The sequence below is a fragment of the Lissotriton helveticus genome, chromosome 1_2 (genome assembly GCF_964261635.1).
Source record: "Lissotriton helveticus chromosome 1_2, aLisHel1.1, whole genome shotgun sequence".
NCBI lineage: Eukaryota > Metazoa > Chordata > Amphibia > Caudata > Salamandridae > Lissotriton > Lissotriton helveticus.
Genome location: NC_136058.1, coordinates 418495905 through 418521202, shown reverse-complemented (window position 1 = coordinate 418521202; position 25298 = coordinate 418495905). Strand labels below are relative to the sequence as shown.

The window sequence follows — 25298 nt, the reverse complement described above, 5'->3', positions numbered from 1 at the left end:
CCGGGCTCGGGTAAACCCGGCTTTGAAAGGAGGTTTCAGCAGTGCGTGGCCGGGCTCGGGTAAACTCGGCTTTGAAAGGAGGTTTCAACAGTGTGTGGCCGGGCTCGGGCAAACTCGGCTTTCAAAGGAGGTTTCAGCAGTGCGTGGCCGGGCTCGGGCAAACTCGGCTTTCAAAGGAGGTTTCAGCAGTGCGTGGCCGGGCAAACTCGGCTTTGAAAGGAGGTTTCAACAGTGTGTGGCCGGGCTCGGGCAAACTCGGCTTTGAAAGGAGGTTTCAACAGTGTGTGGCCGGGCTCGGGCAAACTCGGCTTTGAAAGGAGGTTTCAACAGTGTGTGGCCGGGCTCGGGCAAACTCGGCTTTGAAAGGAGGTTTCAACAGTGCGTGGCCGGGCTCGGGTAAACTCGGCTTTGAAAGGAGGTTTCAACAGTGTGTGGCCGGGCTCGGGCAAACTCGGCTTTGAAAGGAGGTTTCAACAGTGTGTGGCCGAGCTCGGGTAAACTCGGCTTTGAAAGGAGGTTTCAACAGTGTGTGGCCGGGCTCGGGTAAACTCGGCTTTGAAAGGAGGTTTCAACAGTGCGTGGCCGGGCTCGGGCAAACTCGGCTTTGAAAGGAGGTTTCAACAGTGTGTGGCCGGGCTCGGGCAAACTCGGCTTTGAAAGGAGGTTTCAACAGTGTGTGGCCGGGCTCGGGTAAACCCGGCTTTGAAAGGAGGTTTCACCAGTGTGTGGCCGGGCTCGGGTAAACTCGGCTTTGAAAGGAGGTTTCAACAGTGTGTGGCCGGGCTCGGGCAAACTCGGCTTTGAAAGGAGGTTTCAACAGTGTGTGGCCGGGCGCGGGTAAACTCGGCTTTCAAAGGAGGTTTCAGCAGTGCGTGGCCGGGCAAACTCGGCTTTGAAAGGAGGTTTCAACAGTGTGTGGCCGGGCGCGGGTAAACTCGGCTTTCAAAGGAGGTTTCTTTGAAATATCCAGCACTCTGGGACTTGACAGAGATGGATTTTCAGACGTTTAAAAATACCCCTTCTTTATTTACAGAAAGTTATACTGGGACGGTAGAGGTATTTATTTCTCACCTTCATGCTTGATACACCTGGGGCTCTAAGGTTTGGGACTTATGACCCCCAGACTAGAGCACACGACGTGAGAGCCATCACTCGGACCAAACCACAGACACGGGTTTTCACACTTGAAAGTACGAAGGATTTTGTGCACCAGGGCTATAAGGAGGTCATTTTACCATTGGAGTTTTATCTGGATTCACTCTCTCCATCGTATACTGTATCTTAGAATGCTTTCTTTACATGTATCTTCTCAACAAGGTTAGGTTACTATTGTTTGTATACCCAACATAGACAACCCCCTTAGTTTATATGCGCTGGGGCCATATTTAATTTTACAAAAAATAATACCAATGACTGAGAAGGATTTGACTTCTATTTAGACCATGGTTCTGTACCTTTATTTTTTACACAGCCTTGAGAAAGTCACGGGATCACACCCTGTAGCGAAAAAACACATGTTGGTTGTGGCCGAGAACACCAGAATAAAACACGAACAACACAAAAGAAAGAAAGAATTGTGTATATTCTGTGACTCATTTACTGTACTTTTTTTTAACTTCGAGGGAAACCACATCTTACTTAAATACGTGTGCTGGGAAGTTGATTTTTTCAGGGGTGCAGAGGAGGTGAGGCCTGTCCATGGGGTGCAGAGGAGGTGAGACCTGTCCAGGGGTGCAGAGGAGGAGAGGCCTGTCCAGGGGTGCAGAGGAGGTGAGGCTTGTCCAGAGGTGCAGAGGAGGAGAGGCCTGTCCAGGGGTGCAGAGGAGGTGAGGCTTGTCCAGAGGTGGGGCAGAGGAGGAGAGGCCTGTCAAGGGGTGCAGAGGAGGAGAGGCCTGTCAAGGGGTGCAGAGGAGGAGAGGCCTGTCCAGGGGTGCAGAGGAGGTGAGGCTTCTCCAGAGGTGGTGCAGAGGAGATGAGGCCTGTCCAGGGGTGCAGAGGAGGAGAGGCCTGTCCAGGGGGGTGCAGAGGAGGTGAGGCCTGTCCAGGGGTGCAGAGGAGGAGAGGCCTGTCCGGGGGGTGGGGTGTACAGAGGATTTGAGGCTTGTCCAAAGGGTGCAAAGGAGGTGAAGCATGTCCTTTTCAGGGGTGGACTGGTTACGAAGGAGGCAAGGCCTGTCCTAGGGGTGCAGAGGAGGGGGCCTGTCCATGGGGTGCAGAGGAGGTGAGGCCTGTCCATGAGGTGCAGAGGAGGTGAAGCCTGTCCATGGGGTGCAGAGGGGAATAGGCGTGTCCTGAGGGGTGCAGAGGAGGTGAGGCCTCTCCACGGCTGCAGAAGAGGCGAGGCCTGTCCAGATGGTGCAGAGGAGGTGAGGCCTGTCCAGGGGGTGCAGAGGAAGTGAACCTGTCCAGGGGTGCAGAGGAGATGAGGCCTGTCCAGGGGTGCAGAAGAGGTAAGGCTTGTCCAGGGGTGCAGAAGAGGTAAGGCTTGTCCAGGTAGTGCAGAGTAGGTGAGGTCTGTCCAGGGGGTGCAGAGGAGGTGAGGCCTCTCCAGGGGGCCGAGAAGGTGAGGCCTGTCCAGGGGGAGAAGAGGAGTGGAGGCATGTCCAGGTGATAGAAGAGGTGGAGCCTCTCCAGTGGGGCAGAAGAGGTGAGACCTGTCCAGAGGGTGCAGAGGAGGTGAGGCCTGTCCAGGAGTGCAGAGGTGTGGCCTGTCCAGGGGGAGCAGAGGAGGTGAGGCCTGTCCAAGGGGAGGAGAGCAGGTGAGGCCTGTCCAGGGGTGCAGAGGAGGTGAGGCCAGTCCAGAGTGGTGAAGAGGAGGTGAGGCCTGTCAAGGGGGAGAAGAGGAGGGGGAGGCATGTCCATGGGGTGCAGAGGAAGTGAGGCCTGTCCATGAGGTGCAGAGGAAGTGAGGCCTGTCAAGGGTGCAGAGGAGGGGAGGCCTGTCCAGGGGTCAGAAGAGGTGAGGCATGTCCAGGGGTTGCAGAGTATGTGAGGCTTGTCCGGGGGGTGTACAGAGGATTTGAGGCTTGTCCAAAGGGTGCAAAGGAGGTGAAGCATGTCCTTTTCAGGGGTGTTGTGGTTGTGAAGGAGGCGAGGCCTGTCCTAGGGGTGCAGAGGAGGGAAGTCCTGTCCATGGGGAGGAGAGCAGGTGAGACCTGTCCAGGGGGAGAGGAGGAGGTGAGGCGGGTCATGAGGGGTGCAGAGGAGATAACTGTTCTGGAGGAGCAGAGGAGGCGAGGCCTATCCAGGGGGTGCAGAGGAGGTGAGGCATGTCTTGTCCATGGGGGTACAGAGCAGGTGAGGCCTGTCCAGGGTTCAGAGGAGGTGAGGCATGTCCAGTCCAGGGGGTTAACAGCAGGTGATACCTGTCCGAGGGTACAGAGGAGGTGAGGCATGTCCTGTCTAGGGTATTAAGAGCAGGTGAGGCCTGTCCAGGGGTGCAGAGGAGGTGGTGCCTGGGCTGGGGGTGCAGAGGAGGTGCGGCGTATCTGGGAGTGGTGCAGAGGAGGTGAAGCCTCTCCAGGGGGATGCAGAGTGGTTGAGGCCTGTCCAGAGGGATGAAGAAGAGGCGAGGCCTGTCCAGGGGTACAGAGGAGGGGAGACCTGTCCTGAGGGGTGCAGAGGAGAATGCTTTCCAGGGGAAGCAGACGAGGCAAGGCCTGACCAGGGGTGCAGTGCTGGTGAGGCATGTCCAGGGTTCAGAGGAGGTGAGGCATAGCCCGTCTAGGGGGGTTAAGAGTAGGTGAGGCCTGTCCAGGGATGAAGAGGAGGAGGTTCCTGGGCTGGGATTGCAGAGGAGGTGAGGCCTGTGCAGGGGGTGCAGAGGAGGTGCGGCCTGCCCCATGGTGCAGAGGAGTTGAGGCCCGTCTTTACGGGTGCAGAGGAAGCAAGGCCTGTCCTGGGGTGCAGAGGAGGTCAGGCGTGCACAGGGGTTGCAGAGGAAGTGGTGCCTGTCCTGGGCTGGGGGTGCAGAGGAGCTGAGGCTGATCCGGGAGGGGTGCAGAGGAGGTGAAGCCAATCCAGGGGGATGCAGAGTGGTTGAGGGCTATCCAGGGAGATACAGAGAAGTGGAGACCTGTCCCCTGCTGGGATGAAACCTGCTCGGTAGGGATAGGAGTTGAGGCCTATCGTGTCCTCTGTGTATGAGGAGTGTGGACCGCCTCAGCCGCTTCTCTCACCGCCCAGAGATGCTCCTTTCCAGGCAATGTATTTTATTGTAAGAGCTTGTAATCCAAGTTTTCGAAAAGTATCCGGAGTTACCATTGAGCCCCAGATGGCTCATGACAAAGGCATGTTAAATCAATGAGAACTAGTCTGTCAAGACGTGATATGAGACTCAAAACTGTATGTTGTTAGTGATAAAAAGAAAAGGGTTCTTTCTTTTTACGAAGCCCCCATCCATCAACCTAGTTGGTGGCATGCTTCATCATCGGGCCCACCTGGTGACACCAAGTGTGTCCCTGCTGTGCTACAAGGCCTGTATTACAGCAGAGCAGGTATCTTTACTGAGTGTGCAGTGGTAGTGATGTGAAAGTGAAGTTTAAAAACTGTCCAGTGTTCCCATTATCCAAAGGGATTATCTTTAATGTTTGGGCCTCTGGCAGTAGTAAAAGCAAGTGAGATAAAACAACCTAGGCACTATGGTATTATGAATTGACAAACTTTTAGAACGTAATAAAGAGGTGGAACTACAAAGGTTCAGTATCTAACATTTAATAATATTCATATTAAAAACAAACAAAGCTTTCAGCAGATGGATCTGGGTTAAAAATTCAAACAAATACATGATAATACATAAAAATGAATCAATTACCAATACATAATAATTTCAATTATACAAAATTCACAATTATCAAAAAAATATAACACAGTTATTATTATCACAGAATTCACAAATAAAAACAAGTGGCAAAGTTAATGCTTTTCTCGACGCGCGGCGACCAGCTTCTTCTTCTGGAGGAGCCACAATATATTCTACAAATAAAGAAAATGAATTTATTATCTAAACATAATAGAAAAAAAGGGGAGAATACAATTGTTACGACATATAAAAATAACCTGAACCTATAACATCCTAATAACCTCTTATGTTTAGCAAATATACATCAATAATATAAACCCGATTACGGGTTTTCCATTTCCTTGTTCATTTTTACACTGGGGAGAAAACCCAGTTCTGGGGGAGGCTGCGTGGAGAAACAAATAAATAATTGGACAAGGGACCCTTAGAGACATAGGTAGTATTAAAAAGGATACAGATGGGACAGGGTGTCTTAAAAATCATTATGATTAGAAGGGCAATTTTAAGGCCAATACTCCATTTTTAGAACATAATAATAATTTTGATTATATTATGTCAATGTGCGTTAATCACTTGCTAAGCAATCGCTTGGATCAATGCCTTCAATTGATTGCACACGGAAAGGCTTTAGTACGGTACATTCTGAATAAAATATAGTAGATATGTATACATAGTCAATTTATAGGATTGGTGATACGTTTGTATGTCACGATACCATCTTCGACAACCAGGGTATATGACCCTTTAATTTCGTAATTATACTCACCTATTCTAAAAATAGTGTAGAACTAGTGAAAGTACTGATGATTCCGTTTCAAAAACGTAGGCCTCAGGCTCTTAGATAAAATAAATCAGAGGTAAACACTATAATTAGATATGAAAAATCAGTGTTGCCAATAAATTCATATACAGAATAGATAACATGGAGGTGCATCCCAAAATGGGAATAATTGCCGTTTTCGATGCACTGATAAATTTTTACCATCGATAACATTCAAGATATAGTATCCATGACTAATTTTTTAATAATTACCTTTATGCCGAAAGTATCTCAATTACGGCAGTGGTAACAGGGCTATTTCATAAATATGTTATGTAGATGAATTTCTATAAAGAAAAAACATGAGTGTTAGAGAACTTCCTTCTCTACGGCCTCTAAAGGCTTGCCTGTTTAAACTCAAATATCAAGTACCTGATTGGCTGTGAAAAGTAGTAAAAGCAAGGCAATGGATGTAGGTGGAGTAGTAAGCGAACCCAGCCGGGGGAAAGGGGCATGGGACAGAGAAGAGACTATCTGACCTTCTGGCCCTTCCACTCTACTTCTTCCTTTCTGCCGTACTCCGTTTTATGCCTTTCTTATTCCCTCTCTATCTTTAAGCATGAGTGGAAATCGCTGTAACAGAAAAGCACACCATTACTAATTTCCTTCTCCACTTTCTTACTCTCTCTCTATTTCCTTACCCAAAGTGCCTATGGCTTTGGCTCCTCTTCTATTCTGCAATATAAGTATTCTATTCTTTGGTAAACTGCTTTATAAACAACTTTTTAGCACTCTGTAACTCGTGTGAGTTCATTTATTCTTTTTCACTCATTTGTTCGTTCACTCTCTGCCTTACTTTCTTATCTTCTGAATTCTTCTTACTTCTCCCTTAGGAACCTTCAGGAGCTTCCGCCATCAACCAAGCGACGAAGAAATCGGGAACTGAAGTATTCAATGAGTAAGTATTAATTCTTCTCTTTATATATTTTTTTCCTGTTTACTTTAAATTGGTATTTCTAACTAGACTACAGAAAGAACGTGACTAATCTCTGAAAATCCGTTGGTGAAGTGCGTGGTTCTAAAAATCAACCGGCGCTCTTCACAGCTTGTCTAGACCTCGCACCCGTGTCCAGGAGCGCAGGACTAGACCGACAACTTCTACCGCGGTCCTCCCTGTTGGTAGTACAGGGGAGAATACCCAGTTCCACTGTATAATCACTCGCGACCATTTGCGAGCGTGTAATCTTTGCAATGCCCATTTAATGGCAGATACTGCGGGACAAAGAAGAGCTTTGATTTCTTTTTCCTGCACCTTGACAGTACCCCTTTGCAAGGTTAAGCCTCCGGGCTGAGGTTTGTGAGGATTTTGCAAGTGAAAAATGTTGGTTAATCGGGGAGCATGAACATCTGATTGTTCCACCCACGACCTATCCTCTGGGCCAAAACCCTTCCAGTCTACAAGATAGAAGATTTTCCCTCGAATGGACTTTGAAACTAAGATTCTTTTAAAGTAAAATTCTTCTCGTCCTTTCACTAAAATAGGTTCTCTGTTCCTCAATTCTTTCAAATGGGGTAAAACCTTTTTAAGAAGAGAAACATGAAACACTGGGTGTATTTTTAGCTGTGTTGGTAGTTTTAGTTTGAAAGTCACTGGATTCACTACTTGCTCCACAGGAAATGGACCTATAAATCGGGGTTGAAACTTTCTATTTCCTTTAAGCTTTAGGTTTCTTGTGCTTAACCATACCCTGTCCTCTGTACTCAAATCTGGTTCAGGTTTTCTTTTTCATCTGCACTTTGCTTGTAGCGTTCCTTAGCTTTCATTAAGTTCTTGGTGGCAGACTCGTGTACCTTGCTAAGATGCTGTACAAAGTTTTGTGCTGCAGGCACCAACACTTCTTGAGAGGAAACCTCAGAATTCGGATGCCTTCCATAATTCAAGTAGAAAGGGGGAAAACCAGTAGAGGCATTCTTAGCATTATTATGTGCAAACTCTGCAGTCCAAAGAAGATCAAGCCACTCTCCCTCTTGATCCAAAGGAAACAGTCTGAGATACTTTTCTAACTCTTGATTGGCCCTTTCAGTTTGACCATCTGTTTGTGGATGAAAACTCGTTGGGTAACGTGTCTCAATTCCCAAACCCCTTGTACAAACCTTCCAACAATGGGATAGAAATTGAGATCCACGATCTGTGATCAAACCCTTTGGAATACCATTGAATTGTGTGGCTATTTGGCTATTTGTTTTGCAGATGACTTCCCTTTCAGGGCAACAAAATGCGCCATTTTTGAGAACGCGTCTTCCATGAGTAATACTGAACTGAATCCCTGACTAGAAGGCAATTTAACAATCAAATCCATAGTCACAGTGTGCCAGGAAAATGGAGGGGTAGGCAAAGGTCTCAATAGACCCCGAGAAGCCAGCTTATTTGTCTTTCCCATTGGACAAATCTCACAGCCTTCCACATAAGCTCGAACATCTTTGGACAACCCTGGCCACCAAAACTGTCTCCTTAACAACTCCTCCGTTCAATGGATTCCAGGGTGACCAGCCAATGGACTGTCATGACAGTCGATCAACGCTTGTTGTTGAAGTTCTTTGATTGGTAAGTACAAGGCCTTGGAATGAAACGGTAATCCATCGACAATTTCTTTAGTTGACTCCTTCTCTGCCCAGCTGCGTATTCCTTCAGAAGGTAAGGCTTCTTTGACCTTGTCTACAAGAGTTTTCTCACTAGTGGCTCCAACGATCTTAGTTTCAGGAATTATCTTTTGATCACTAATGGGACTCTTTCTTCCATCCGTGTCAATGCGAGACTTGGCATCTACCTTTCCATTATTTCTTCCTGGCCGATAAGTTATTACAAAGTCATAATTGGCGAAATACAGGGACCACCTAAGTTGGCATGGTGTGAGCGTTCTGGCAGACTTCAGAAACTGAAGATTCCGGTGATCGGTGAATACCGTCACCACATGTTTTGCTCTGACATGGTAATGTCGCCATTATTGGAACGCATCTTTGATAGCGAGGAGTTCTTTATCTGAAATAGTATACGTTATTTCCACTGGTTGCAATTTTCTAGAGTAATATGCCACCGGATGCAACTGTTCGGTCTCTTTGTGTCTCTGTGAAAGTACTCCTCCGATGGCCTGTTTAGAAGCATCAGCCTCCAGGTAAAACGGTTGAATAGGATGCGCATGCAGCAGAATTGGTGCAGTGGTAAAACTCTTCGTCAAGAATTGGAAAGCATCTTCTGCCTCAGCAGACGATTAAAAAGGTACTCCTTTCCGTAGCAATTTAGTAATTGGTGGTACCTTCAGGGAAAAATCTTGAATGAATCTCCGATAGAAATTTGCAAACCCGATGAAGCTCTGTATTTCTTTCACAGAGGTTGGAGTAGGCCAATTTAAGACTGCCTCAATGTTTTTAATATCCATGATAAGACCTTCTGGCGCAATTACAAATCCCAAGAAATCCACAGGTTTCACTCCAAAAGCGCATTTTTCAAGTTTTATGTAAAGCTTGCTTTCCTTCAGGCAATGCAAAACTCTTTTGACCTGTTGCTGATCTTCTTCTGATGAGGAATAAATCAAAATGTTGTCGATGTAAACAATCATACATTGATCAATGAACTCCTTCAGGACATCATTAATGAAGTACTGGAAGGCTGCAGGAGCGTTGCTCAAACTGTAGGGCATCACTTGGTACTCATATAATCCATACTTTGTTCTGAATGCTGTTTTCCATTCCTCTCCACTTCTCACTCAAATTAAATGGCACTCCCCATGTAAATCTAACTTCCTGAAGATTTTTTCATCTTTTAGTTCATCTAGCACATGGGTACTCACAAACTTTCTCTCGGGGGCCAAATTTACAGTGTGGTTTGTGGCCGAGGGCCACACCGGTGGAGGCGGAGTCAGTGGGGGAGGGGGAAGGGGCTAGAACAAAAAAAACTGTGAAACTGTGACCATGAAGTTGAACACAGGCCCCTGCAGCTGACGCGTTCATCCACTGAGCCAACAGACCAGCATACACACACATCTCTCTTTCTCCCTCCCTCTGTCTCCCTCCTTCTATCTCTCTCTCGCTCCCTCCTTCCCTCTGTCTCTCTCCCTCCGTCTCTCTCTGTCTTACCTCTCTTTCTCTCTCTCTCCCTCCCTCTATTTCCTTCCCTCTCTCCGTCTCCCTCTATCTGTGTCCCACTGTCCATCTCCATCTGTCTCCCTCCCGCCGTCTACCCTCTGTCTGTCTCCATCCCTCACTCTGTCTCCCTCCCTCTGTTTCCCTGTCTCCCTCCCTCTGTCTGTCTCCCTCTGTCTCCCTCCCTCTGTCTGTCTGTCTCCATCTGTCTGTCTGTGTCTGTCTCCCTCTGTCTGTCTGTCTCCCTCCCTCTGTCTGTCTGTCTCCATCTGTCTGTCTGTGTCTGTCTCCCTCTGTCTGTCTCCCTCTCTCCCTCTGTCTCCCTCCCTCTGTCTGTCTCTCTGTCTGTCTCCATCCCTTCCTATGTCTGTCTCCTTCTCTCCCTCTGTCTCTCTATGTCTCTTTCGCTGTCGGTCTCTATCGCTGTCTGTCTCTATCGCTGTCTGTTTCTATCGCTGTCTGTCTCTACCTCTATCTGTCTCTGCCTCTATCTGTCTCTGTCTGTCCCTGTCTCTGACCCTATCTAGCTCCGTCTGTCCCAGTCTCTATCTGTCTCTGCCTCTATCTGTCTCTATATGTCTTTATCTGTCTCTATCTCTATCTGTCTCACCTCACCCGGCTCTCACTCCCTGCTGCCCTCTGTCACCGCACCCGGCTCTCACTCCCTGCTCTGCCCTCCACCTCCCTCACCCGGGCTCTCACTCCCTGCTCTGCCCTCCACCTCCCTCACCCGGGCTCTCACTCCCTGCTCTGCCCTCCACCTCCCTCACCCGGGCTCTCACTCCCTGCTGCCCTCCACCTCCCTCACTCGGGCTCTCACTCCCTGCTCTGCCCTCCCACCTCTCAGTTCCTGCTGTCTTCCCCCCTCCCACCCCCTCTCCCCTGTGTGTCAGCCTGGCTGACACAGCCTCCCGAGCACCCCAGTGCTTCACAGGTCTTTAAACGACCATTTGTTTGTTAGTGAGGCTTTGTTCACCTCTTAGTGCCCCTGCAGCTCCACTCTTGACTGTGGCTGGAATCGCTCGAGGCCCCCACAGAGCAGGCTCTCTGATTACGCACTGCTGTTCCCCGAGGTGTTTGCTGAAGTTAAAAAAAACAAACACACAGGTGCGATGTGTCTCAAGCTCCGCGGGCCGCCACTGAAGGCTTGCCGGGCCGTACTTTGAGTACCCCTGATCTAGAAGAACTGAAATCAGGGGAAGAGGCTAATGATTCTTTATTGTAATCTTGTTCAAGGCACGATAATCAATGCACATTTTCAGATCTCCGTCACATTTTGAAATGAAAAATAACAGTGAAGAAACGGGGGACTGTGAAGGTCGTATGAACCCGTTTTCTAAGTATTTCTTAGGATGACGGTTTTCAGCTTCAGTAAGCGCATACATTCGGCTACAAGGAAGGTTAGATCCAGGTTCCAAATCAAATTTTGCAGTCATACCAGTGATGTGGGGGCAACTTCTTTGATTCCAAATCACTGAAAACTTCAGCAAACTATTGCTATTCTACCGGAAGACTCAGTTTGCACCACAAACACCATCATCTTTTTACTTGCATAATAAAGCTGCTAGATTTCCATCTTGCTCGTTCTGCTTTTCTCCGAAGCAATTCTCCAACCAATAACTTGGTTGTGTTCAGTTAACCAAGGCAAACCCAGGATGATTCCAAACTGCGGAGCATCGATCAAGTTAAATTGAATCTCTCCCTTCTGACCTTCAACAGAGACAAGTTCCACAACTTCTGTGTGACTGGTTATTGGGCCGGAAGATACATTTGTACCCTCAACAGCCCTAACTGCCTCACTTCTCTCTTTAGGTAATGCCTCAGACCAATTTTCGAGGCATATTTGAGGTCACAAAAGTTCCCCGTAGCACCGGAGTCCAGCATCACGGCCACTCCTGAAAGAACTCGGTCTTGAAATCTTAGGGTCCTCGTCAGAATAAGGTGTGGAGCGGAAGATTGTAGAATATTGGCCACCTGATGAGAAATTGGAGTTGTATCCTTGTTAGCAACCACCAGCCCAACTCCTTCTACTATTGGTGCAGAGAGTTTTCCTTCTTGAAGGTTTTTGGCTTCTTGGGACATTTCTTTACAAAATGTTCACTGATACTACAATAAAGCCATAGATTATTCTGTCAACGCCTTGCTTTCTCTTCTTTGGAAAGGGGGACTCTAATAGTTCCAATTTGCATAGGTTCGACTGAATGTTCTTTATCACCAGATTTAACAACCTCTGTGCTGACCCGGTCAAAGCGTGGTACACTGGGCCGAAATTTGCATTGTCTTTCACCCCTTCTTTCCGTTTGTCGATAGTCTATCTCAAAAACGAAATCAATCAAAGCTGAAACTTCTGTAGGGCGATTTGGGATCTGTGACACCGCATCCTTTAAGTCATCTTTCAAACCCCAATAGAACAAGGCTGCCCTTTTGGCCTCCGGCCATTCAGTTTCTACAACAAGTTTGTTAAATTGGGCCAGGTAAGTGACACGCTCTCGATTCCCTTGCCTCAACTCCAGTAATTCATTATCCGACTATCAAAAATTCACAAAAACACTTTCTTGAATTCCTCAAAGTTCTATAAAATTGGGGAGTCTTGGGTGACCAGGGGCATTGACCATGAAGCTGTGTCTCCATTGAGATACGACAAGATGGAAGCTCTACAAGATTGTGCATCTGGGAAGACAGTGGGTCGACACATGAAGTACAATGAGCAATGAGTTAAAAAATGTGGGCCTTCATTTAAAATTTGATTACCTTATTTTTTTCCCTGACTCCTATCAGCTGTTGTTGAATCTCCTTAAGAATATTTCCTAATTTTTTTTAATTGAACCCTTTAGCCATTCTGCTCAGGTGAGTATTGACGTGGGCACTTCACTCTGTTAAGGGTCGTGGTTACTCACAGTGCCAACACTCCCAGGAGCAGAACTATGAGATTTTCCAAATTCGGAGCAGAACTATGAGATTTTCCAATTTCCACCACTGGTTTTCCCACAGCCACCAACTGAAGAGTTTACTAGTGGCCGTGTGAACCCAGCCGGGGAAAAGGGGAATGGAACAGAGAAGAGACTGCCTGACCATCTGGCTCTTCCACTCTACTTCTTCCTTTCCGCCGTACTCCTTTTTTTGCCTTTCTTACTCCCTCTCTCTTCAAGCATCTCTTCAAGCATGAGTGGAAATCGATGTAACAGAAAAGCACACCATTACTAATTTCCTTCAATTCCTTCTCCACTTTCTTACTCTCTCACTCTCTCTCTCTCTCTCTCTCTCTCTCTCTCTCCCTCTATATATATATATATATATATATATATATATATATATATATATATATATATATATATCCATTTCCTTACCCAGAGAGCCTATGGCTTTTGCTCCTAATCTATTCTTCAATATAAGTATTTTATTCTTTGGTAACCTGCATTATAAACAACATTTTCGCACCCTTTAACTCTGTGAGTTCATTTATTCTTTTTCACTCATTCGTTCATTCACTCACTGCCTTACTTTCTTATCTTCTGAATTCTTCTTACTTCTCCCTTAGAAACCTTCTGAAGCCTCCGTCATCAACCAAGCAACGAAGAAATCAGGAACTGAAGTATTCAATGGGTAAGTGTTAATTCTTCTCTTTATATTTCTTTTTTCCTATTTACTTAAAATTGGTATTTCTCTCTAGTTCTAAATTACCGAACTAACTAACCGACGCACCGAAGCGCTCGAACATGCGCCTAAGCCTGGCACAAAATGGCGTTATTTCTATTTAACTAGACTACAGAAAGAACATGACTAATCTCGCAATGGTATGAAGATATGATGTTTTTATGGGGTTCTACATTTTTGAAATAGCACCGTGTTAAACTATGCATTGTTAAAATTGGTTTACATAAAATGTGTTGATAAAAAAACTTTTTTTTACAAATAATTGATTATGAACTTTATATAAGAGGAAGAGAATAAATGAAAAAACAACAAAAAATAAAAAGAATATGTTCCAATGAAATGAACGTTTTGTTCTTTCACATTTAATGCATCCATGGTGAAATACGTAGTGATATAATTAGTGTATAAAATTATATAGGTCAGACTAGAGGTACTTTACTGTTTCTGTTGTTCATTCTCCCTCCTCTGATTCGATTCGATTCAAAATCTTTATTCGGATTACAAAAAATCCATAAAAGCACAGTTTAAAATACAATTCAACATATTTAAAATTACAATTACACTAGATGCAATAGATATTTATAAAGTGCATATTAGTACAATAACAAAGTCACATATTTCCATTATCTAGTGTGCAAAGGAGGTCAATAATTATAAGGAGTACAAATAGATCAAGGGCATTCCATACTTCTACGAACATTAAAAATAACTTTTAAGAAAGTGCTTGTGCGGAATATAAGTTCGTCGTCCTCTAATTTTAGAGCATAAAATAGGACTGGTTCAAAGAGAGAGGTCTGTATTTTTTAAAATATGGGGCTAGAAACCATTTAATATATTTCATATAAAACTTACACATAAAAAAGAAATGTAAATCACTTTGTTTACTGATTCCGTCACAAGGGCACGGAATATTTCCATCTGGGCTATGTCCCAAAGGAAAACAAAGTGAAAACTTTATCGTTCCTGCTCTCATTCTGAAGAGTAGCGATCTTTCCCAATTACACATTGGTAGTATCAAATACAATGGTAGTTGTTGAATTGGTAAGTCAGTATTAATATAGGACACAACAGTTTGTTTTCGCATTTCTTCTGACAGTCTATTTCTATTATAGGTGGCATATAGTTCAGATTGGACTTCCTTTTTATCGGTCCTCTTAATGTGAGATGGATTATCAAAGAGGTCACCTCTATCTATGCTAGACAAACTTTCTTGTATGCCTCGGAGCCATGGGATCTTATTCCATTTATCACAGGCTAAGCATTCCCTTAGGATGTCCTGTGTTAGGCTAGCATAGTCATTTGCCCAAATGGCCAGCCAAAATAGTACGGGCCTGGCAGCAATAAAATCACTAATATAAGGTATATTCAGCTCTGAATGGCAAATGTACCCTGATGATGAAATGGGAACCCCCAGTAGTTTCCTACAGAGCCGATTCTCTTCTCTTTGTAGTGTGGGGGTTTTTACTGAACCCCAAATTTCGGCGCCGTAGGTTGCCACTGGTGTACATTGAAGCCTATATATCTTTGAGATGGCTTTAGTTGCTCCGATTTTCCTCGGTCTGGGAAGGGATAAATTTGAGTTTATAGCCTTTGAGAACTTGCCTGTGGCGTGGGCAATATGCCCACTCCACAGGCCGTTCGCAGCAAAGACTATAACTAAATAAGGGAAAATTTTGGTTGAGAGCAACTTATCAGCTCCTATCGTAATAGAGTTTAATTGCCTAGCACCCGGCCCACAAGACATAATGAATGATTTTTTTAAATGTACTTTAAGATCCAAATTCCCCATATAAAGTGAAAAATCCCTGACTAGTACACGTAGGGCATTAGGTGTTAATCCCATGAGTACGGCGTCATCCGCATACAAAAGACAAGGTAATGGGCCTCCTTTAATTTTGGGAACATCTGAGGTAGCCTTCTTGAGAGAGTTGCTCAGGCCATTTATATAGATGATGAATAACAGGGGTGCTAAAACGCACCCCTGTTTCACACCTCTTTCTACACTAATTGGCCCAGAAACGGTACCCTCCATGTCGATCCGTACTTGCGCCTCTGTATCTTTGTGCAGGTAGGCGAGGAAATGTACCAGGGGGGGATCCAGGCCGTACGACAAAAGAATCGACCACAATTTTGACCTATTTACTAGGTCGAATGCGGACGATAAATCCATAAGTGCAAGATAAATGGGTGATGCCTTAGCTATATTATATTTACTGATTAAAAGGTTTAGATTTAGGCATTGTTCAATGGTCCCAACCTTGCATCTAAAACCCATTTGACAACGGTCTAGTACCCCCATTTCCTCAGCCCAATCAATGACTCTGTTGTACAGTACTCTGCCCAAGATCTTCAATGTATTGTCCAGGAGCGAAATAGGCCTGTAATTTACAGGATCAGATCTTTCGCCCTTTTTGTAAATGGGCACTATTATGCTCGTGGACCAGGATGCGGGTATTGGGACAAATGGTAGACTATTAAAAAGGTTTACAAATATTTTCCCCCAGAGTTCCGGCTTATACTTGATTATGTCTATTGGGAAGCCATCGGGCCCAGGTGCCTTATTACCAAGGCTCTGATTAATGGCCACGGTGACTTCCCCCACGGTGATTTCTAAGGGTTACAGTATTCCTTGGGCATAGTCTTCTATAACAGCTCCAGGGCTAGCATATATTTTGGAAAAGTGCAATTCCCATTGCTCACTTGCTATAGTACAGCTAGTTGGAGTTAGTTGCTTGCCCATATCCCGCATCTTTTTAACAGCAGGCCAGAAAGTCGTACTGCTCCCTAATGCAGCAGCAGTTGTTAGTGCCTCCCATTGCTCAGCTAGTAAACCAGCCTTCCTTAAGCCTATGGCTGTTTTATAATTTTGTCTGGCGGCCCTCACATCCCTTATACTTCTAGGTTTGCAGTTTAAAGCTCTACGGAGAGCTTTATTTGCTGCTGAACAATGGCAATCAAACCACCTTGGCTCAGGTGTAGTCAATTTTATAGGGACACTTAGGAGGGATTTTATAGTATTACAGAGTTTAGAGAAATCTTTTACTATTCTATGATGGTTCCCATCATCCAAGGAGCAGGATTCAATTAACGGACCATGGTTACTTATAATTGTGTTTGTTACTTGGCCACTATCTACCCCTCGCCATTTTAGTCTTAAATTATTAGTTGAGGCCACAATATCCCTAGCTCCCAGGAAGCGAACAAAGGCAGTAGGGGGACCTAAGCCAATGTTGACCTCCAGGGCATTGTGGTCCCCAAAGGCAGTTTCAAGGACACCAGCCTTCTTGACTCTATCTATTAGGTCAGAAGACATAAATATATAGTCCACTGTGCTAGAGAATTCTCGTCCTCTAAAGGTTGGGATGTGGGTGAGTGGCTCATTTTTATTAACATCCATTATGTCTGTTAAGATATATTCATTAAGGAAGCGTTCTAATTTTTCGCCCCGTTTATAAGCCCTAGCTATTTGTACATTATCCGTTTTAGATGTTGTAAACTTTGCATTAAAATCTCCTGCTTAGATTGTCCTAGTGCTCACCTGATTATGGGATTTTTCCGCTATTTTAGATAATTCTCCGAAAAGGTCTATGTAATTCTTATTCGGAGTTGAACTAAAATCATTGTTATAAAAGTTAATTAAGTAGTATGGAAGCCTACGGGTATACTCAATTATCTGGATATTTGGATTTTTAGAGGGGATCAATTTTATGGACCCCCCTATATTTATCTTAAACCCTATTAATAAACCTCCCATCGGGCGGCCAAAAACAGGCTTTTCGGCCTTAATACAATAGCAATGGAAGCCCTCTATGTGTACAGCTGTTATCGCCCAGGTTTCCTGCAATAATATTATGTCCTTATCTGAAATAACCTTTAGCCATTCCAAATCGGAGACCCTTTGCTTGAGTCCTGCGACATTCCAGCTTATAATCTTAAGTTCCTTATTTTGCACCCTTAAGTATTCACTACCTCTATTTGACTTAGCGTCCCGAGTGCTAATGTAGCACCCCGGCTCTTGAATCCTCTGTTCCCCCAACTCATAGGGGGTGACATGTTCTTCCTTTTCTTGACTACAATCATTAAAGGGTAACTGAGGTTGGTCCCTGGGCGGACTTAATGAATCAATTTGGTCTATAGTACAGCCCCTCCTCGGGTGCCCATCGTGGGACTCTTTCATTTTGTATGTCACATTAAGTCATTCATTCTCATCCAATCGGGAGAAAGGATGGAATAAATTAGACAGAGGTATATGCCAAGTATCCTTTGGATCATAGATCTGGGAATGATCCCTCGGATAGTTGGCAAAGGAATTGTAATTATAAGCCTGTGGATGGTTTGGATATAACAATGGAGGGCAGAAGTCAGAATTCCTATTGTAAAGATCGTGGGCCACCGGGTTCATAAAGAAATCTGACCTATATGGTACTTTGGGTCTATTGCTCTTAAGAGGGTAGGGAGTGGGCATGGGTTGGAGAAAGGGGGGATCATTTCCATTATGATACATTTGAGCTTGGTTCAAAGTTAGAGTAGATCTAAATGAACCTTCTGGTCTCCAGTTGTTTAAGGGGCTATGATTTATATTCCTCCTTGATGGATTACGATTGGGTGGGGGCTTCATAAGAGCTTCCGGATAGAAATAGCTCAGGTTATGCGTAGCAATTCCCCCCTCCCCATCCCCAGGGTACCAGTCACTGATATATGTGACCAGTCTGTGATCTTTAAAATTAACAATAATCACGTCTCCTTCAATGTCCTTTGGTCTGGAACCCACCCACTTACATCGCCTAACCGACACTATGTCACCATTTAGGTGTGATGGTAATGGTCTATTTTTCCTTAGCCAATAAATGACCTTATTTTTCAAACTTGAGTAATGTTCATGACTATCATTTGACATAGGCGGAACTCCTGTAAGGACGATAACAAAATTTAGGGAATCCGGGGGTAAATCAGCTACATTTCTTGTTCTCATTGTGGTTGCAGGGATCGGGCCATTTAAAGATTCTTTTATGATGTGACTTCTTTTTTGTGTCCCTGTGTTAGGATGAGAAATGTCCTTATTTATCTTATCGGATGTTGTGGAGAATTTTTTAGATGGTTTAGTACCTACCATTGAATTGGATCTCCCCACAGCAGGCATATTAATTACTGTAGGAGGACCGGTTTGTTGCTTAACTAATTCAGTGGAAGGTAGTTTAGCTGTTTGGTTCCTATTTTTTTGTTCGTCAATTTTACGATAGGGAGCTACCTTTTGCCCATCAAGAATCTGATCCATTTTTTCCACTAGTGTTTTAACCCTTTCAGTGAGTGGGAGTATCAGAGCCTTGATAAGGCTGTCAATATCATTAAGTAGGCCTTCATAGCTTGGAACAGATATCGATTTGACAGACGCGTTCCCTCCTAGGTCCATTTTTTCCACCTCTTTCCGGATCGTGTGCAGAGGGAACATAAAGGGACTATTTCCCTTTTTAAGTGCACCCTTCCTTCTTCTCTTTCTCGGGGGTGAGCCCGAGACTCTATTAGGACCCTTATTACTTTCCTTGATAGGAGATTTCTTTGGTTTTTCGAGATTACAGGGTGGATGGGGAAGCTCGTCTGCTCCCAAGGGTGTGAATAAAGGGGAAGGTACATTTATATCATGGAGAGGGGCTAGACCATTAGATAGGGGAGTGCTTAGATCAATTATCTGATTGTCGATAGACTCTGAAATAGTAGGATCGGGAATGACTATAATGTCATTTTGGACAGGGTGATTAGTCTGAAATATAAGTGGGATACCCTCTGTACTAAGAGACTCACTGTCAGAGTCATTACATTTGGTAAGATCTGTAGGGCTAACTGAATAAACATTCTCAGCAAGGAGTGGTCTTAGTTTTAGCAACTCAATGGATAGACGTCGCCCCGCTCGCTTCTCAGCGAGCGTGAGCTCCCTGTCGGTATCACTCTTTATTTTGGCAAAGAATTTATCTAATGGACCCAAGATGAGGGATCCAGCCTGACCCGACCGTGGGGTCACTTCGAGTAAAGACATTTTAAACTTACATCAAAAATCTAAATAACAATATAAACAATATAAACGGAGCCTAAAAATTTCTAAGAACAGCAAACTCTACTTAGACACCAAAATATATGGCAGTGAGCATAGAATATAAAATCGAAATCGATAGTCAACAGAGAGTGTCAATGCCATAAGACTGCTTTCACAGTGTCAGGGGGGTGGCCCAGCCCGGCCTCCAGCGGCCCCGGATGGCCACAGACGGTCCCGCCCTTGTCCCGGGCTTCTCCCGGTCGCTCCCGCGCAGCGGGTAAGCAATGGTCTTTAAATACCGAAGTGCGTTATGGGCGGTGGGCGGTGCCGGCAGGGAGAGCAGCCCAGCTGATGTCGATTGGGCTTGCAGGGGCTCCTGGTCCACGGAGTCCCTGCTACCAGCTCGCAGCCCTGCCGGTCAAGTGTAGGTGTGCCCGTCCAAATGCAGCAGCCCCTGAAAAGACGCCGCGCTGCGGGACCCGCGAAGCGGGTCCGGCGAGGAGCGACAGTTAACCCCTAAGGCAGAGGGGCTGAGAACGAAGGCAGCAGCAGGCAGGTGCGTAGACAGCAGCGTTGAAGAGACAAAGTATCCCACTTGCAGGTTCAGAGTCCGCCCTGTTTAACTCCGTGGGCGGTGGGCGGTGCCGGCAGGGAGAGCAGCCCAGCTGATGTCGATTGGGCTTGCAGGGGCTCCTGGTCCACGGAGTCCCTGCTACCAGCTCGCAGCCCTGCCGGTCAAGTGTAGGTGTGCCCGTCCAAATGCAGCAGCCCCTGAAAAGACGCCGCGCTGCGGGACCCGCGAAGCGAGCTCGGCGAGGAGCGACAGTTAACCCCTAAGGCAGAGGGGCTGAGAACGAAGGCAGCAGCAGGCAGGTGCGTAGACAGCAGCGTTGAAGAGACAAAGTATCCCACTTGCAGGTTCAGAGTCCGCCCTGTTTAACTCCGTGGGCGGTGGGCGGTGCCGGCAGGGAGAGCAGCCCAGCTGATGTCGATTGGGCTTGCAGGGGCTCCTGGTCCACGGAGTCCCTGCTACCAGCTCGCAGCCCTGCCGGTCAAGTGTAGGTGTGCCCGTCCAAATGCAGCAGCCCCTGAAAAGACGCCGCGCTGCGGGACCCGCGAAGCGGGTCCGGCGAGGAGCGACAGTTAACCCCTAAGGCAGAGGGGCTGAGAACAAAGGCAGCAGCAGGCAGGTGCGTAGACAGCAGCGTTGAAGAGACAAAGTATCCCACTTGCAGGTTCAGAGTCCGCCCTGTTTAACTCCGTGGGCGGTGCCGGCAGGGAGAGCAGCCCAGCTGATGTCGATTGGGCTTGCAGGGGCTCCTGGTCCACGGAGTCCCTGCTACCAGCTCGCAGCCCTGCCGGTCAAGTGTAGGTGTGCCCGTCCAAATGCACCAGCCCCTGAAAAGACGCCGCGCTGCGGGACCCGCGAAGCGGGTCCGGCGAGGAGCGACAGTTAACCCCTAAGGCAGAGGGGCTGAGAACGAAGGCAGCAGCAGGCAGGTGCGTAGACAGCAGCGTTGAAGAGACAAAGTATCCCTGCTCCTAAGAAATTAGATCCTGTTGATGCCAAGAAGAAACTCTGCCTGAAGAGAAGGACCTGGGAAAGCTACATGGAGGACTATTGTCTCTAATCCTGAGAGACTGGCCTGTGGTAGGTTCCTTGCTGTAAGAAGGAGAGAGGAAGAAAAGACTGAGAGACGTTTTATTCACTTGTGCATCTTAAACAAATCTCCAAGGGCTTGCTGGTGAACTTGCCCCCTGAACTGCACCCCAGAAACAGTGGGCGCTACCCCTCCCTTGAAGAAGGAAGCTGCTGCTGGTGTATTTCCCCCTTCAGCGCTGACCCCGGTGACCTGAGTGCAACTGGGAATCTGTCCCGCACTCTGAGAGCCTGTGCGCCCCATCCCGCTGAGCAAAGTGACCTCTGACCGACTGGGCAACAACTAGCATCGTGAAGGCCTGGCCTAAACACCGCGACCTGCTGCAACATCGAGCCGGAGCTCGCACCGCAAGAACGGACCGTCCAATCCAAACAACGTGAGTCTGTGGCCCCCGAGCTGTAGAACCCACCGTGAAGACTGCCTGCACCTGAACTCGCCCCTCCATTACGACGCTCTGTTGACAGCGCCTCGCCGCTGGATTCACCTCAAGCCGCTGCCCCCTCCCTCTTCAAACACAGAACGGACCATAAGATCAAGAAACCCCAACGCACTGCTGCCCTCCGAGTGCAGGATCTATTGTGCCCTCAAGCTGTAGCTCGCAACGAAGGAGAAGCGCACCTCGACGTGGGACGCCCGATCTCCACCTGTGTTCGTCCGCGCGACCCCCGAGATCAAGGTACTGTACTTGTGCGCGGTGCGAGTCGCATTGAAGCTACGGCTCGCACCGCCCTTTGTGCCTCAGGAGCCCCTGGTACGCTCCGCATCGTGCGCCGCGCCCGGACAGAGGTGTCCGCGAGGCGCGGGCTGGTGTAAGGCCCGGGTGGAAGCAGCAGTACGAGTCGTACCCCTATTCCAAAACCGGCCACGTCGTACCCGTCTAACGCGAGGCGCATGAGCTTTAGCGAGGCCTTCCTGTTTTCACCATACGAGGCGCACAGGAGCACTAAGAGGCGTACAGCCTTAACGAACATTGCCAAAAAGCACCGCATCTTGCTCTAAGTATTGTGGAATCCTTTTTAAACCTAAACTGGAACTATTTAAGTACTGTGAAGTAATTTTCAAGTAATTGAATGCATTTTCAGTACTGTCCATTATATTTAGGCACTGTGGCAACATTTTAAAGAGTAACTGGAATCACGTCTGAAGCACAAAGCCTTAAGCCTGCTTGAAAGTTTCTATACATAAAAGGAATATATTTTTACAAAACTACAGTCTTATGTCCCTGTGTGGGGGTTGGTGATTTATTGTGTGTGTTGCACTAAATGCTTAACCGTATGTGCTCTGGAGTTTAGCCTTGTCTGCTCGCGCCACGCCGCCTAGAGAGTGAGCAGGGGTTATTTCTAGGAGTAGTCCTTTGCCCTGACTTAGAGGAGAGGGTCCCTGCTTGTCACAAGTGAATACTTGCACCAACCAGAGACCCCCAATTCTAACAATGGTGAAAGGAATCCTCCAAGCGGTTTGATGGGTCAACTCAAAGCAAGGATGCATGGGTGGGTAAATGTCAAATGTATGTTGGTGAAAGGTTTGTTGAGAATGATAGCCATGTTTGGATGGATGGATGGTATTCAATCATAGGTGGAGACTGGATGAAGAGAATGTAAAACATAAACCGTGCCGGAGTAGCAAAGACAAGGGTGATAAAATAATGCTAGAAGAACAATGCATTTATAAATGGAAAAATCCCTGGGGAGAAGACTAAACAAGGAATGTTTTTGTTTATCAAGGTTTTTGTTAAAATGTTTGAGGTTGTATTTAGGACTACTGCCTTGACTCACAGTAGTTTCCAAGCACAACATGTATATTATGAACCCACCCGTTATCAGTCACCTCCCTCCGAGGCCCACTCCCTACTAAGCATGGGCGGAAAATCCGTTCCGCTTGCGGATTTTGCGAATTTTCGGTAAATTCGCGATCCGCGAACTCCCGCGAATTTGCCGCGAATTCGCAAATCCGCGAGGGGCGGATCCGGGCCCGGGGCAAAAGTTGAAGCCTGGCCTGTTGTAACTATTTTACGATGGCGCCGGCAAGCTGCCGGCGCCATCCTAAAATAGTTACTAAGTTAGCTTCAACAGGAAGCTCTAATAGATAAAATAAAGCAGGTGCTCGATTTTATCTATTAGAGCTTCCTGTTGAAGCTAATTTAGTAATTATTTTAGGATGGCGCTGGCAGCTTGCCGGCGCCATCGTAAAATAGTTACAACAGGCCAGGCAGGTGTGCCTTCTTCCCAAATCTACCGTCGGAAATCAGCTGTGATGCTGGACAGAGGCCTTTGCATCCTTGACTTTCAGGAGCGCAATCCCTTTGCTGTTCCTGTGACCAGGAGGGTCTGTCTCTTCATCTACTGCTCTGATCGGTCTAAGACCTTTTATCCACACAAGAGGCATGTGCACTCGCATGGAAGCCCCGCCCACACACTCGCGGTGTGCACCGTCTTCCCGCCATTGACCCACTATGATGGACAGCTCACCTAAGGGACCCCTGCGCCCTTCGGGGCGATTGCATATTAACACACACATGGTCGCTGGAACTAGTTGGAGCTTAAATGCAGTCACTCATTCATCAGCCCAAAAAACAATCGTGCTCGTCATCGAGGCTGGGCAGGTGTGCCTTCTTCCCAAATCTACCGTCGGAAATCAGCTGTGATGCTGGACAGAGGCCTTTGCATCTTTGACTTTCAGGAGCGCAATCCCTTTGCTGTTCCTGTGACCAGGAGGGTCTGTCTCTTCATCATGTGTACCTTTTAAACACACAAGAGGCATGTGTACTCGCATGGAAGCCCCGCCCCAAATCCGCGGATCCGCAAATACGCAAAATCCGCCGATTTTGCGGATCCACGATCCGCAAATCCGCGAATTGTGGATCCGCAAAATCCGCCCATGCTTACTCCCTACCCATGGGAATTTTCGACAGTGTCAGCCATGGGTGGCCTATCGGCTGTATGGTTACAACAATTACAATACCAGTACCTCACGTAGCGTTGTGACGCTTATCATCATTCAAATTAGTAACTATTCATCTGCCTTGTTGTAGACTAGTCAGGGCGAAAGTGAAATTGAGCATTTGCCATTTAACAGAGCCTGGCCATAATAGAAAATTAGATAATTGTGTAGTACAGCTGCCCCACCTGCAGACAGTAGTAAGGTATCGCAAGTCTGCGACAAGAGCATGGCTGTCTATGGCGCAAGCCGAGCTGGCATGCCTACAAGATTAATTTAGCTAAACAAGAGAGAGAGAATAAGAATACTTGTCTACTCCATCAGCCGCTGATATTGGGCCCTGATGGCCTACAGCTGCCTTTTGCCAGGTCCTGCTTGCTCTCTCTGGCCTGTCAGATGGTGAATTGGCAGGAGTAGCTATATCAAGAAAGAAAAAGACAAATTGTAACCAATACTCTTAGCAAAACAGTAACATATAAAATGATATAGTGGCACAGTAGCACTAGCAGCACATAACATGTGTGGTATCCTCGATTCCTCGGCCCCCAAGATGTGGATGTGATTAGAGTTTCAGGCATCAAGGCCCAATATCAGCGGCTGGTGGCCCAGGAACAAGAAGAGGAGGCGGCAGCCGCTGCAGCCTCTAATGCGCCAGGCCCCCGCCAAGCCCAAGTAGTGCCTTTGGTGGTCCGGCAGCCACCCGCTGCCATTCTTCAACCATTGCTGCTCACCCTGTACACTTCGAGCCTTTCAGCACCGCATGCTCCTGAGGTTTGCGCGCCTGGAAAGCCGGATAGAGGAGCGTTTTGAAGAGCTGGAGAGGAAGATCCGACTCCTAGCCCGCCACTAAGCCTCAGTCTCTTGCCCCTTTTTTAAATTGTTTGTTTGGTGTATGGGACCTGTTGGGGAGAGGGTGGGAATGTGGGAGTTGGGGAAATTGGATTGGGGTTTTTGGAATCATTTTTTATGGACATTTGTTTGGACAGTTTGGATTTTGGAGTTTCGTTGGACATTGGTTGGGGTTAGGGAGAGGGGTGGGTCAGGTGTTGTGAGCTTTTCTTCTAGTTTATATTTGTTAGGGGAATACATTCTTAGTTTACATATGATGTAAATCTCTTTTGGTGAGGGTTACTATTTTACATTGCACTGTTTCCTTTGACGCAGGGCCACAGACAGTTTTTTAAATCTGCCGATAGTGTAACACAGCAACAGATAGATACGGCACCCTCACTTGTCCTCCTACTCTCTCCTCCTAGTCTATGCAGTCTGCAACTATATAAACCCCTGTGGATTCGGAAGGGGTGTGGGTGTGTGAAT

The 25298-nt window shown here is 46.8% G+C and overlaps 1 protein-coding gene across 1 annotated transcript in view; it reads left to right on the top strand.

Annotated features, from left to right (window-relative positions):
• LOC144807280 (uncharacterized) overlaps positions 1-25298 on the top strand; it is a 326964-nt gene that overhangs the window by 10946 nt on the left and 290720 nt on the right. Inside the window, exons 2-3 of the mRNA XM_078673111.1 lie at positions 6455-6519; positions 13240-13304. The gene's annotated coding sequence lies outside the window, so the exon portion shown is untranslated. The remainder of the gene's footprint in view (positions 1-6454; positions 6520-13239; positions 13305-25298) is intronic.